Genomic DNA, 13,656 nt, shown 5'->3' with positions numbered 1-13,656 from the left:
AGCTTTAAAGACTAGAATATCTGAAGCACCCATCTTAAGGGGGCCAAATTGGAAACTCCCTTTCCACATTTCTACTGATGCTTCAGATACAGCTCTAGGAGCTGTTTTGGGACAAAAGGATTTGATCCCTTATGCCATTTATTACACCAGTAAAAATTTTACTCCCACTGAGTTAAATTATACTGTTACAGAAAAAGAGTTCTTAGCTATGGTACATGCGATCAATAAGTTTAGACACTACATAACCGGCTATGAAACCTTTGTCCATACTGATCACTCTGCCATAAGATATTTAATGAACAAACCTGTTACTAATGGTAGAGTTACAAGATGGCTTTTACTCTTACAAGAATTCAACATTACTGTGTTAGATAGACCTGGAAAACAAAACACAGTAGCTGATTTCTTGTCTAGAATCCAAAACATTAATGAGGATTCTCCAGTAGAAGATAAGTTTCCAGAGGAATACTTGTTTGCAGTAACTACCAAGACTCCTTGGTATGCAGATATGGCTAATTATCTAGTTACAGGGAAGCTACCTCTACACTTATTTCCTAATGAGAAAAGGAAAATCATTCAGGAGAGTTCACATTATTCTTGGATTTCTAATGAATTGTTCAAAACAGGGCCAGATTGTATAATCAGAAGATGTGTTCGGGAAGATGAAATGCCTGACATCCGTAAGGCATGTCATGATGAACCTTGCGGCGGACACTTTGCTGACAAGAGGACAACCTATAAAATCCTTTCTCTAGGATATTATTGGCCTTCTCTCTTTAAAGATGCAAAGCAGTATGTTAGAAGGTGTGACAGCTGCCAGAGAGTTGGGAGACCAACTCCTTCAAATGAAATGCCACTACAGCCTCAGGTATGCATCGAACCCTTTGAGAAATGGGCTCTAGATTTCGTTGGTCCAATTAATCCACCATCAAAGCAAAAGAAGTATATACTGGTTTGTACTGATTATGTTACTAAGTGGGTAGAAGCCAAGGCATTGCCTTCTGCCACTGAAAATTCAGTTGTTCAATTTCTTTTTGAAGATATTTTCACTCGTTTTGGTGTCCCAAGGGAAATTGTAACAGATCAGGGCAGCCAATTTACATCTAAATTGATGGAGAAGCTAATGGAGGAATATAAGATCAAGCACAGAACATCTACTCCCTACCATCCGCAATCCAATGGCCAAGTGGAATCTACCAATAAAGTTCTTGAAGGCATCATCACCAAGACTGTTCATCTTCATAGAAGAGATTGGGCGGAAAGGCTTCCTGAAGCCTTATGGGCCTATCGAACCACATGGAGGAACACAACAGGACATTCTCCCTATGAACTTGTTTATGGGAAGGAAGTCCTGCTTCCCATTGAGTTCCAAATCAAGACCTTCAAGATGGCAGTCCAATTGGGAATGAGCCTCTCAGAAGCCCAAAAACACAGAATGGACCAGCTAAATGAGCTAGATGAAATAAGACAAGATGCAATTCTAAGGACCGATCTAGTTCAGCACCAAAGATCTAAATGGCATGATCGTCATATCAAAGAAAGAAAGTTTCAGAAAGGAGATTGGGCTCTATTGTTTGATTCAAAGTTTAAGGACTTCAAAGGAAAATTTCAAACTCATTGGCTTGGGCCATATGAGGTTGATGAAGTCTTTAGTAATGGAGCAGTTCGAGTGAAAACTATTGATGAATTTCATACTCCTCTTACTGTGAATGGCTGTCGCCTGAAAGTCTACCAGAGGCCACTCTCAAAAGAGGAATTTGTCAAGTTGTTTAAAGAAGATTCTGCAATCAGGTTGGTGGAGAAGGATTCTTCTCCTCCATCAGCCTAATCTTTGGTTTTTGAAAAAAAAAAAAAAAAAAAAAAAGAAAAAAAAAAAAAGTGTATAAGCCTGAAAACCAATCTCTGATTGGCAGTCTTATGCAGAAAATCTGAGGTGAAAATCAGGGTCACCTGACACCTCATGTTTTCCAAAAAAAATCTCTCTCCCTTCCATCTCATTTCGCCATTTCATCCACTTCATTCACCATCTTATTCATTCAACCACTCTCACTCCACCTCATTTCTTTCCATTCATCCATCCATTACATTCCATTCCACCAATAAAGTCATTGTCAGATTTATTTTTACACAGCTAAAGTTGTTTTGTGCAGTCAGAAGGTATTTCTGCAGTTTCTGCAGCTGAGGAGCAATTCCGCAGCCAATATCCCAATTCCGCAGCCAATACACTTTCTGTACCTGCATAAAAAAAACACAGTTTGTTTAAAGAAGGAATCTGCAGTCCAAAGGTCATCAGCAAAAATTGAAAGGTCATGTAGCAGCAACAAACAATGAAAGGGTAATGTCAGATAAGCAAAAGGAATCAAAACGCGGACACCTAAGGTATGATCTAATTTCTAAACCTATAGTTATAACATTTTGCATAGTTTACGGGTTGTGTTTTTTGCCATTCAATGTAATGATTGCCAATCCTCTCCATTACTCGACCGAAATCCCCGTATCTCTCAGCCTTAACAGCCACCATTCATCACGATTTAAAAGCCCACACACGGCTGCGTTTCCATTTAAATTTTCGTACCTAAGTGACGTAGACAATTGTACTACGGCTCTCTGCGTTATGATTCCGCAGCCAAATGTACACTCATGACCGAAGTCTAAGGACTTAACCGTTTCTTTCCATCATTCATAACCCTCCTACGCATGTATTATCTTATTCATGCAGTTGTTTCACTTCCGCATTTTCCTTGCTTTCCACTACTCTGCCTTATTCACCACTCTGTCATCGTAACCATACTCTGTTTCGTTTATCTCCTCTGCTAAACTTTGACCACTGTTGTGAATGTATTACGGCTGTTGTGTTGAAGCCGTAAGTCTACTGTGTGGAAACCATTGTTGAAGCTATAAAGCTGTTGAGTTAAAGCCACTGTTGAAACCGTATAACCCTTCCTCAAGAGTATTAAAACAGAGCCAGAGAATCGATGGGTAAACTTCTGAGGGCAGAGCCAGAGGGCTCCAAATTTCTGGAAGGATATCCCCAAGTCAAAGACCCTCTGCAAAAGGCAAATTGGCTCCAGTGCATTCAAAAATTCAAGGTTTATCATAGAGAGGTCACAAAGACTTTCGCACGTTCTTTCAAAGAGAAAGACAACCAAGTGGAGATAGGAGATCTGAAATTCACAGTCACCGAGAGCAGTTTGGCACAGGCCACTTCACTACCACAAACTGGGGAGAGATGGTTCAAAAACCGATCAGTACAAGACTAGCAATGGAAGCAAATTCTGAAGAATCCAGGTATGGACACTAGCATCTTTACAAAAGGAATCCCTGTTAATCTTATCAAAGAAGAATGGACAACTCTGCTTCTACTAGTACAAAAGTTCTTTACATGTGAGGGAAGGTTTGGAGTTCTATATGTCTATCATGCCAAAATTATGATGCATTTCTTAGGAGAGCATGACATTAACCTTCGATACTTTTTACTCTCAAGCATTAGAAAAATGTGCTCAATAGTCCAAAGAAATCCAAGAAACATTGAGCCACATTTATACCATCATGGGCTTGTCAAAATACTAGTTGAAGAACAATTAAAAGCCAAAAGGGATACCTGGGAAAGATTCCTTGTGAGAAACCACTTCGAAGAGGCAGGAGAAGCCTCAGTGCCTAGAAAGAGTAGAAGAAAAAGAGAAGAGGTTACCCTTGAAACTGTTGTCCAAGAAGAAACTGTCCAAGACCTTGTTGAAGAAGAAAATGTTGCCCATCATTCTGAACATGAAATTGACCCTGAACCTGCTGTAGACATTGATCAAACAGCCCAAGGAATCATTACAGAAACCCTACAAGAAATTGTACAAGAAGCTGCTCAAAAGAAAAAGGAGAGTAAGAAGAAACAAAAGAAAGATAAAGGAAAAGCCATAGCCCAAGAAACCTACCTTACTCCTGAGAATTCCAGTGAAGAGGACACTCAGCCATTGGCACATAGGTTGGCCCAACTTCATGAGGCTTCCCTTTCCAAGAAGATGCAAAAACAAAAACAGAAGCAACAAAAAGAAAAACAGAGCATCACCACCGTGAGAAGGAGCAACAGGTTACAAAGAAAAATGGGGGCCACAGAGAACAAAGAGTCATTCTTTATTGACTTGAGCACACCTAAAAAGGTTGCTACAAGACTTGACTTTGAGAAAAGCTCTCCACATGTTGAGCAGGTTGAGACTAGCCCTCCACGTGAGGAAAGTCCTTTTGAGCATGAGCCTGAATTTGAACATGAATTTGAATTTGAGCGTGAACCTAGTCCAAGGAGGTCACCAGAGATTGACCCAGACCAGTAGAGAGTATATAACTACTTGGAAACATTAGAACAAGCTGTTGCTGGCCCAAGCACTGTTCTACCTCTTGAACAACAAGTTCAATCACTGAAGCAAGAAGTATTTGAGCTAGAGGTACTAAATCGCCGCATCAAACAAGAAAATGAAAAACTGAAGGAACAGAGCAATGTGGACAAGATGATCCAAGATAATACCATGCTTCATATGGGCCTTTGGCAAAAGGAAAACAAAAAGCTCAAGAAGAAATGCAGGAAGTTAAGCAGAGATTTGATCAATTTAAAATTCAGATGTTTGATGAAAAGACCAAGAGTCAATGTGGCCACACAGAGGAAGAGGAGAAGACTAGATGTCTTAGCAGAGGCATCTCAGCAGGTGGATTAAACAATGTTTTTGTTGCATGAGGACATGCAACACCCTCGTAGTGGGGGTATGTAGAGCCTCTAACTTGCACTTGATTATCCATCATTACCTACAGCTTTTCCTCACTTATCCCTCTCTTTTGCTCTATTTTCCGCATAAACTTACCCAGATCATTACATTTGATGTCTTTAAGCATAATTAGTTAACTTTGCTTATGTTTTACTGTTGGTTTAGATTTTTGACATATAAATAGAGTTTCCGCAGCTGTTCAGCAATTCCGCAAGCTGTTCAGAGATTCCGCAGCCTTTTTGTTGTTTGATATGCTCCACGTGTCTTCTCAAGGAACGAGCCACATGGGCATGTTGGGTTGGATGTACACATGGATCGTATGCTATTGGTTGAGCCAAACCAGTCACGTATGCCCTTGGTCAACGCAGGTATTCCCTCGGTCAAACGGTCAAGTTCTAAACGGTGGCACGGGAGCCGTGAGCAGTTGGGACACGGAACTGTAGCTGGCACCTCCTCCATGCCATGAGGACAGCTAAAGACAGGATCCAAGCATAGATTTGTCTCCCATGATGACCGTTTCCCTCAAAAGTGCACGGAGTTACCTACGTGTTTGCTGCAGAAGTTAATTAGCTAAGACTGCGTGTTGCTGCGTAGTTAATAGGTTAGGCTGTAGTTGCTTAGTTCACGCAGAGAGTAGTTTCCTCTGTGATTATAAATAAAGCGTGTGCCAACGCTTATGATTAGATTTTTGAAGATTGTAATTGCTGCGCTGATTCTGTTATAAAAACTCTGTTTTAGAAGGCTGTTCCTACAGCACTTTTCACTGTATTTTGACATGCTGGTTTTATAAAAAGAAGACTGTTCTGTTCACCTCTTTGTAGCTGATCTTTTAAGTTGGTTGCGTGGATGGAGGGCCCCCATCTATGACAGCCCGTGTACATAGTGTTTGATTTCATTTTCATGCTTTCAGCAATCTTTATTTCTTTTATCATGTATAATAGTATACCATTTGATTTCATGTCATTTTATTTCCAGCATTCATTTTAAACTGATCAGTATTGTTTTTGCAGGTTTTTAACCCGGGATTGTTTTGTCTTTGTGTATTTGCTTTGTATCTGATGGTATTTTCAGTTGACATATTCAAAGTTGCTGCCTTTACTCTATTTTCATAGTTGATTTCTAGTTTAGTTTCTCAAAGTTGTATGTTAACATATTGATGGTCTCTTTATCATAAATAATTCATCTTTTAGAGATCCGAATACTAATAAATTACAGCTGGCTTTGAGTACTTTTTAGACTAATCTTTAACTACTTTCTAATCGTGCTTCACATAATTCCATATGCTGAAAGCAGAGAGTTAGGAAGAGCTGAACATTATAACTAGTCTTTAAAGTAGATTTTTCTCATTTTTGATCACTTTTTAAACTCATCTCTAACTACTTCCTAATCGTGTTTTACATAGTACCATATGTTGGAAGCAGAGAGTTAGGAAGAGATAAACATCATCATTGGTTTTTAAAGTGGTTTTCTTACCTTTTTATTTGCAGCAGCATGAATAGTGTCTAGTGCCATTAGAAAGTGGTTCTTTGCTTTCAGTTCATTTCAAGTTATTTATTTCTTTCAATCTTTTTCTTTGCAAGTTTAGAAGGTAGTTAGAAATCACCTTACACACACACTCACTCATCTGTTTATAAAATCTCCATTCCATCTTAGGAAGATAAATTGACCACAAACAACACCCCCAAACGACAAAACGATCTAAGAGGTTGCTTAAGTACATATAGTACACCTTCACTTCATCAGCTTACGAGCCCCGGGTTGACAATTAATGACATCAATTTAGAAACACTAAATTGACTAAACACTCACACCAGGTATTAAATCTACGTGATGGTTGATACTTCGAATTGGTGGCAATGCACTTGGAAATTCATCAACAATAACGTCGACATACTCATTTAGCAGATTTTAATTTCCACAGGCAAATTATCTAAATTAGTAGAAGTCAAAATTACCTTGGATTTATCCACAACAAAAAAATGCATTTCTTTCTCCTTCTTGACTTCTCGCAACAATTCTTTTCCACTAATCATCAAAACATTTTCTCGAGTCATTCCTTTGTCCACTCCATCATTCAAAGGTAACAATGTATGCTTCTTCCCATCCTTCTCTAAGGTATATGTATTTCTCCTAACATCATGAACAACTTTCTAATCAAACTTCCAAGGTCTTCCCAACAATATATGGCACACATCCATTGGAATTACATCAGACAATACCACATCTTAATATGTACCAATCTATATCTCTACGCGTCACTATTCTGTCACCAACAGCTGATGTCATTTCTGCAACAAGGAAACTTTGTAGCGAGTAGGGTGTACCATCTTAACCAAACCCAATTTCTCCACCATCTATGTAGAAACAAGATTGTCAGTGCTCCCACCGTCAATCACAACCTTGCAACACTTCTCTTTAGACTTGCACAGAGTCCTAAATCAGATTTCTAGTTGAGCATCCAAGAATTTTACTTATATTTACTACTGCATAATAATAAAACCCTCATATCTGTTACACTAGTTTTCCAACATTAGGTTTTTCCAGGGATATTTGTCCAAAAATAACAGTGTTATTGTGTTGTATTTTCTTTCTTTGTCAGTCTCTTGTTTTCACATATAAATTAATTAAGTGAAGGTTGTAGTGTATTTATTTAAATATTCTCCATAGAAAACTGTAAATAACTTATTCATGTAAATATAACAAGTAGGAGAAATATCATCAGTTGTTGCAATAGGAATTTTGGTTTAGGAATTTTCACATTGTATTAGAACTACAAGTGGAACAAGAAGAGTAGTTCCAGGGAACCCAACACTGAGCAGAAGAGGGAGATCAAAAATATGCAAGATGGGGAAGTTCGAAACCCGAGAGGGTTTGTGCATTTCTATCCATGGGGCTAAAATATTGAAGCAAGCTCTTTCTGAGTGAGTCGACGAAGAGAACGGATTCTAGATCGAGATCTTTCCATGGCAGAGGGAGTAGTGCTAAAGCCTCAGCATGAGGAGAAGTTGGTAGGAAGAATTTTTTTTCTATATGCATTTTGTTGGGTAGAAAATCATCAGAGGAGAGGGGAGAAGCATGGTTGAGGGAATTTCTTCCTCAGAGAATTCCTAGTCAAGAAATTCAATCTCTCTAGAGCTGAGCCACAAAAAGGGGCAACAATTTTACTAGCTCTAGCAGGGATTGCGTAGGCTAGCCCAACAACAGTGCAGAGGAGAGAGGAGGTCATTCAATAATTCTTGTTGCGAAAATGGCAACTGGTAGCTTGAATGATCAGGATAGGTTGGATGTGGCATCCAACTACGTCATCTGAAAGGTAAGAATGTCATTTCTTCTAGATGAGCATGCCCTCAAGACATACGTCAACACCGTGGTGGCTATCCCTACAGATGCAGATCTATTGAAAAATACAAGGTTTAGATGGCGAAGGTTAAAAGAATTATCCTCAACAAAGTGAAGGATAATGTGGTCTATCACATCTCTAGTAGAGGGAGAGCTAAAGAGATGTGGGACGCCTTGTCTACACTATATCAGGGATCTTCAGAGAAGCGAAAGACTTACCTTGAACAAAAATTGAAATCTACTCAAATGCAGAAGGGGGAAGAGTGGATCCATTCTTCACGAAGCTTCAGGAGACCTATGATGAATTATCAAGTATGGGGTATAGACCTCAAGATTTAGAGTTGGTTAGACTGGCCCTCAATTCTATCTCATATGAGTGGCAAGTCTTTGTCCAGAGTATCTTGGGTAGAGTTACTTTTCCGAATTAGGATGAGATGTGCGCAGTTGTAAAACAAGAGGAGATGAGGAGAGACTTAGTCAAAGTTAAACTTGACAGAAGCAGCAGCAATGGGTCAAAGCCTAAAAAGGAGGAGGAGATTGCAACCCTTGCATCGAAGGGACAACAGGAGCAATGAAGATGTAAGAAGGACGTCTCAAAGATCAAGTCCTTGAGGTGTGGCAAGATGGGTCACTACACTACACAGTGTCCTCTCAGGAGGAAGGAAAGGGATGAGAAACATGATCCCAAGGTTGCTTGCGCCCTCAAAGATCGAGGAAGAGGAGTTCGTAATGAGAGTCGAGATACCTCCAGGAGGGAGTTGGGCTGATTTGGAGTTGTAGCTCAAAATATATACATATAGGAAAGTTCCTTAAGGAGCCCACCTCTAGGATCATTTCTTTGCTATGAGAGCCCAGCTCAGAAGAGGTCAATAGTAGTGCAGTAGATTCATAGGGTCAGCGCAAAAACTAGTAGTAGTTAGGCTTCAACATTCATGTGGTATCATACTGAACATAGTTAGTTTAGTAATATGGGATGTTTTTCCATTGCTGCTAGAGTAGCAACAATAGTTTGCAGTGCAGTGGTAGTTGGGAGTCACAATGCTAGCAGTAGCACAAATGCAACACTTGAGAGGGATCTGTAGTATGAATGCAGTGTTAACAGTGGCAGTTTTAGCTGCAATATAGTTGTAGCAACAACTCAGAAGTTGGTGGACAGCATGTCAGACATCAACAGCGCAGAGGATGATGTTAGGAAGTTAGGGTGATGCTTTAGTGGGAAGCATTACTAGAGCACATTCCTCAATAAGAGAGAGTGTTGGTTTTTGGTAGCATCAAATGTGCTCTAAGCTTCAAGTTTTACAGAGAGTCTTAACACATGGGTTTTCCAATACCCAAAAATAGTTTTGGGAAATTCCACCAAGAGATAATTTTATTAAAATAATTAATTATTTTTATTGGGACCCTAAGTCTAAACTTAGGAAATTAATATAACCAAAGGGTATTAATATAAACTATGGTTGAAAATTCCATAATAAGGTGGATATCAGTCAATATGATCCTATCCATTGATTAGAATCTAATTTGGGCCATTGATTGATCAACGAGAGGAGTATAAGACAAGGCTCGATGGGCACTTGGAGAACACATTGATTGAGTTCAAAAGATCAAATTTTTGAAGCAGAGCAGCTGCCGGAGAGAGATTCGAAGTGATATTCTGCAGTGAGCGGTAATGAGTATCTCAAAGAAGAAAGTTTTCCTGGGTCGAAGAGTACAAGGCAAAGAGAGGGAAGAATGACGTCTAGAGAGAGGCAGATGTTGGCCCAAATAGAGTTGATGCAGTGGCAGTGCAGGCCTTAGAGGGAGATCACATTCCTAATGAGGAAATCAAGTTTCAGTGGCTAGGAGCTGGGGTGTGAGACCAGGAGGTAGAGACTCAAATTTTCCAGCCAAAAGAGGATCTAGAGAAGGAGAAGTGTGATACCCAACAAGGGTGATGTAAGAACTGCATGGGAGTGACAAAGTTTTGTGCAGAGGCTCGTGTTCAATGTGATCAAACTCAGATTTTCCCAATTACAGTGTGAGAGCACTTCACCATTCATTTTTTCCAGATACTCCCTATATCATATCGCTAGTTGAGCATCCAAGAATTGTACTCATATTTACTATTGCATAATAATAAAACCCTCAGATCTACTCCACCGGTTTTCCCACATTGGGTTTTTCTGGGGACATTTTTCCAAAAATAACGGTGTTATTAATTTGTATTTTATTTCTTTCTCAGTCTCTTGCTTCCGCATATAAATTAATTTAGTGAAGGATTCAATATATGTATTTTATTATTTGTCGTAGGAAACTGCAAATAAATTGTTCATGTAAATCTAACAAGTTGGAGAAATATCATCCGTTTCTATAGTAGGGGTTCCGGTTTAGGAATTTTCACATGGATTGGAAGCCTATGCTCACGTACCTAAGGAGCTAAGAGGAAAATTGGATGAAAAAAGTGAAAAATGCATATTTATGGTTATAATGAGAAATTAAAAACTAACAAATTTTATGGCCCTGTTACCTAGAATACCTTAATGAACAAAGATGTCGTGTTCAAGGAAACAACAGTCATGGAATGCAATGGTAGATAAAACAATTGATGAAAGAGTACCACTAATGGAATAAGATGATGTAGAAGAAAATGAGCATCAGAGATCACAAGAGGATACACCAAACAAAGTCACGCCAACAAGGACTCCAAGGTTTTCTTAACAACATGGATCTTCAAGCATATCAGCAGATCATAATTCTTCTAGAAATCAATCAGGTGATGAATCAAGAAATGGTAAGCTATTGAAAATAATGATACATGGGATTTGGTTGATTTGCAAAGAAAAAAAAACTCATTGGTGTAAAGTGGGTGTACAATATAAAGTTAAATGAAAAAGGTGAAATTCACAGATTTTAAAGCAAGACTTGTAGCAAAAGAGTTCTCGCAACAACTCGGAATAGAATTTGGATAAACATTTTCTCTAATAGCTAGATTGGATACTGTAAGAAGAGTCTTAGCTACAACATCTTAGAACAAGTGGAAATTATATCAAATGGATATGAAATCATCCTTCTTAAATGAAATTCTATAAGAAGAGAGTTAAGTGAAACAACCTCTACGATATGAAGTTGAATGATGAGAAGAGAAAGTTTACAGGGTGAATAAAATACACTATGGACTCAAGCAAGTGCCTAGAGCTTCGTATAACAGAATTGACAGTTACGTGATCAAGAATAGATTTTGCAAAAGCAACATTTTTCCTACCTTGTACACAAAGGTAAATGAGTATGGATAGATTTTGATTGTTTTATTATATGTGGATGACATGATGTATATTGGTGACCTTGAGTTAGATGAATTTAAAGCATCCATGAAGAAATAATTTGAGATGGAATATCTTGGTCTTATGAAATATTTTCTTGGCATAGAAGTTGAGAAATCCAAGAAGGGAATTTTTATTTGTCAAAATAAATATGCCAAATATTTGCTGAAAAGATTTAGGATAGAAAATTACAAACCTACCCCTACACCAGTCGCAACAGGTACAAATTTAAGCAAGGATGATGAAGGATTGGATGTCAATCCAACTTTATTAAAAGGATTGGTTTGCAACCTTTTGTATCTCACAGCTACAAGACCATATATTATGCAAAGTGTGATTTTTATTTCTATATTTATGGAGACTCCAACATACTCAAATTGGAGAGTAGGCAAAAGAATTATGAGATACACAGAAGGGGCTATAGATTGTGGCATAATGTATGCAAGCCCAAAGAAAAATGATTTGATTGGATAAACTGAGAGTGATTTTGCAGACCGTTTGGATGATAGGAAGTGTACATCTAGTTATGTGTTCCATCTTGGTTCAGATGTCATTTGATGGGCATCTAATAAGAAAACTATTGCGACAGTTTCATTAGCAGAAGCAGAATATGTAGTAGTGACATCAACAATATGCCGAGAAATATGGCTAAGGAAAGTTTTGGATGGACTCAAGAAGAAATAACAAGGAGCGACATCAATATACTGTGACAACACCTCAAACATTACACTATCGAAGAATAGTATGTGTCATAAAAAGGAAATCATATTGATACAAGATATCATTTCATTAGAGAACTTGTAAGCAATGGAGAATTCTACATGAAACCTTGTAAATCGAGTGATCAATTGGCCAATATAATCACTAAGCCATTAGTAAAAGATGTATTTGAGTTTCATAGAAGAAACTTAGGTGTTATAAGCCTAACTAAGACTTAGATCAACATGCATGTTTGAGTTGTTATGATTCATGTCTTTGTTTAATAATCGTAATTAAGGGGAAGTGTTAAAGATAACTAATTACTCCCACATGAATAGTTTGCTAAATCTAAAGATTCAATTAACTTAGTCAAGTTGAGTTAGTTATTATTTTAGGTAAAGTTGAATTTAGCGTGTGGTTGCATGTTATTTTAATTTGGGTCAGTTTCTAGTCATAAAAGGTTTAAATACCCCTCACCATGTTCATTGTGATAATCAAGTTTGTGTGATCAATAGAAGAGTCAAATCTTGTGTTATTGTATGTGAAAATTTGTGGTATTTTGTGTCTTTCCTCATACATTAATGGACATAGATTCAAGACTCAATAATAAGAGACTCATGTGGTGATAAATAGCTGATAAAAATGAGACCTCAATTGGAAAATGACTTTGCACAATGAATTGAGCCTCTGATACCATATTCAAAAAATAGGGACAACGAGAGAAAAATACACACAATAGATATCACACACTTATTTTATTGATCACAACAATTACATATATAGGATATATTTTACTGACTTCAATAAATCTAGATCCTTAAAAAGTGGAGTTATGACTAGGACATGACACGACAACAACTCATACATAGGAAACAACATCTTCTTGATTAACACCTCATGAATCACAATGACACCCCATAAATCACATGACACATGAACTTGAAACATTACTTCCAACATAGGTTAGTTGTTTTTTAGGATAATGCTTAATTATTTTATGTTATGTAATTGCTAATAAATTGGCCAACAAATTTTTTTCGTGAGTTATGAGAATTAGGGTAGAAAATTAATAGATGTTATTAGTATTGAAAGTTATTATTTAGTAAATTATTAGCAGCAATATATTAGAATTAGAGGTTAGGCCAGATAATTGATAATCCAATTAGAAATATGTTGGCTATATAATAATTTATTCATTGCTCCCATGAATATATGAGATTCGAATGGGAGTTGAGCTCATGGATTGAGAACCAAACTTCTCTAGTTTTTGTTGATTAGTTTTCTTAGGTTTTCATATGTATGCTCTTGATATATTTAACATGTCATATTAGATCTATTTGAAGAGAGTTTATTTATATATAAAGTGTGTGTTGTTGGTAGGAGGTTTCAAAAGTTTGTGAAAGCCATTGGCAAGAGTTTTCATAATTTTATGAAGCTTGTGCAAATTTAAGTTATTGGTGGGAGTGCTCAGTAGTTAGCAGAAATGGCCAACAAAAGCAAAAATATGAATATTTATCAACCACAAATACTAGTGTTTAAAGGTCATAACTTTGGTTTTTGGATCATTAAGA

This window comes from Pinus tabuliformis, chromosome 3_1 (assembly GCF_031772625.1).
Source record: "Pinus tabuliformis cultivar Carrire ecotype Pingquan chromosome 3_1, CPIR1, whole genome shotgun sequence".
NCBI classification, from domain to species: Eukaryota; Viridiplantae; Streptophyta; class Pinopsida; order Pinales; family Pinaceae; genus Pinus; species Pinus tabuliformis.
Note: the sequence above shows the minus strand (reverse complement) of the source record.